This window comes from Montipora foliosa, chromosome 12, assembly GCF_036669935.1.
Source record: "Montipora foliosa isolate CH-2021 chromosome 12, ASM3666993v2, whole genome shotgun sequence".
Classification (NCBI taxonomy): Eukaryota; Metazoa; Cnidaria; class Anthozoa; order Scleractinia; family Acroporidae; genus Montipora; species Montipora foliosa.
In genome coordinates, this window is record NC_090880.1 from 12,398,034 (window position 1) to 12,400,533 (window position 2,500).

At 42.8% G+C, this 2,500-nt stretch overlaps 1 protein-coding gene across 1 annotated transcript in view; it reads right to left on the reverse strand.

The window, feature by feature from the left end:
• Positions 1-2,359: 2,359 nt before the first annotated feature.
• LOC137979173 (uncharacterized) overlaps positions 2,360-2,500 on the reverse strand; it is a 16,624-nt gene continuing 16,483 nt past the window's right edge. Inside the window, exon 6 of the mRNA XM_068826372.1 lies at positions 2,360-2,500. This exon is cut by the window's right edge and continues 602 nt beyond it. The gene's annotated coding sequence lies outside the window, so the exon portion shown is untranslated.

Here is a 2,500-nt window from a genome sequence, read left to right on the forward strand (position 1 = left end):
CCCCTGTATTTTAAATCCAATATTCTCCTAAAGTCTCTGCTTACGAGCCAGGAGGCCCATCAGGCCGGCGCTTATCTCCGGTTTTCGTAGCATGAAGCGACTAAGTAGTATTTCTACTCTCCCTGGATGGGAAGCCAGTCCATCGCAGGGTTACCACCAGCGTTAGATTCGCCGGTACCCATTTATACACCTGGGTAGAAGAGGCACCGTGAGAGTAAAGTGCCTTGCCCAAGAACACAAAACAATGTTCCCGGCCAGGACCCGAACCTGGACCACTCGATCCGGAGTCGAGCACTCAATATCCTCCTACCTGTCTTTAAATCTTTTCTTCCTTTTTTTGAGCACTTTATATTGGACAAACGTTTGAAGCAAAATGACAAAACACTCACTCAAAACTCACTTCGGACTTGGAGTTTTCGTTATCACATGTTTAAAGTTGCATTATTTAAAATTTAAAAGTTTGCATTACAGAAAAAAGACATTTTTAAAGTCACAAGAATCAAATTGTCTAGGGAAATCTTGCCCAAGGCTTCGGCAAAATGCCTTTCGAACGTTCGCGTTAGTTACTTTACGAGTGTAGAAAACGCGGCAGGTCTTTTCTACGGGGAACAGGTAACATGTGACAGATAAAAGGTAACGGGTAACAGGTAGCGGGTGGTGGGTAACAGACAAAAAACGTTTACTCTGCAGGCTATGAACGCTAATCCTCCCTTCAGACGAGTATCAGGAAGACAGCCCTGTATTAAGCGCTCAACCTATATTTAGCGGTCAGTTGTCAAAGTCCCGAAAATTACTTCCCTTAATTACTGTAATTTTTAAGCGGTCACTGATGACATCTTTTCCCCATGGGACGTACGTGAGCAAGCAAATTCACATCACTTAACTATAAAATTAACGGCCGATAACTCTGACATCGAAACTGTATTCCTAGATACCGTTATATACGGAGGCAACAGATTCAAGGAACAGTCGATCCTTGATATCAAGACACATTTCAAGCCTATGGAAACCTTCCAGTACACACATTTTACCTCGTGCCACCCACCAAGTGTTAAAGATGGATTCGTGAAGGGCGAATGCTGAAGAATCCTTGCAGCAAATTCTTCAGAGACTACGTTCAAAGAGAAACACTTGCTGAACAAAGTCTACTCACGCAATCTAATAGAGAAAATCCTATCAGGAATAAATTTTACAGGAAGGGCTACAACAACAAAAAATGAGAGAAATCTTGCCTTTTGTAACACAATATCAACCGTCAATATCTAACTTAAAAGAAGCGTTACTCAAAAAATGGCACCTAATACGCCAGATATTCAAGCAACCACCTATCCTTTCATCTAAGAAAGGAAAATCCTCTGCACGTCAGAGCACGTCAGGTTTCGAAATATGTTTCACACCGGAAGGAACTGTGCGGCCTGTCACCCCTTGCCTTTTCTGTATATAGTTGTAACCTTCTTTCTTCACTGAGATGGAGAATGTGTTCGTGACAAAGGAAATGACAGTAACTGACAATCGCAACTTCAACACAACTTTCCCGTACTCTGCTCACAATCAAAGAAACTGTGGATATGTGGACACATGTGCGCATATTGGACGTATGCACAAGTGACGTGTGGGCTTGTAGAGATGTGGACGTGTAGACCTGTGGACATACGGATAGGACAATACATGCTGTAAAACCGTGGTCCTTTGGAAGAGTGGGCATGTGGACCTTTGGAAGTGTGAACATTTGGGCATGTGAACATTTGGAAGTGTGGACATGTGGGCACGTGGACCCGAGGAAGTGTAGACACGTGGACCTGTGAAGCTGAGGACCTGGGGAAGTGAGGAAATGTGGGCATGTGGGCATGTGGACCTGTAGACAGGGGTACCTACTCGTTGGCATGTGCACGTGTGACCTGTGGTCCTACAGATGTGTGGACAGTACGTGCTGTGGACATGTGGGCATTTGGACCTGAGGAGATTTGGATGTTAGGGACCTGTGTGAGATGTGTGAGATGTGTGGGCCTATGGATGAAGGAAGAAAATTTTCGGAGTATCTTTTTTTTTACACTAGGGCTCGGTTGTTCAAAAGCCGATTAACGCAAAGTTTAGAGAAAACCTAAAAGAAAACGAGGAAAAAGGTATGAAAAAAAAAAAACCTAGAAGTGGGCCCGGTTGTTCGAAAGCCGATTAACTTAATCAAGGATTAGCGTAAACGTTTGTTTCATGTTTTCAACTTTTTGTTGAAAGTTTGTTTTGCTTCTTTTTGTTTTTCAGGATTGACTTCTTCTAATGTAAAGTTTTGCTGAATATCAGCGTTGAATAGCATTTGGGAGTAGCGAAATAAACACTTGGTTAATTTTTAATCTGGGACTGATTAAACCATTGTCTTTTCCTTTAATTTCCACCATAAGTGCTGTTTGTTAATAGGCTGGTAAATTAAACGTGATAAATCAGCCCGCCTACCCGGTATAGTTCACTTTGTGGTTGAACTTGGCAAACTCCAGTGCACAGCTCC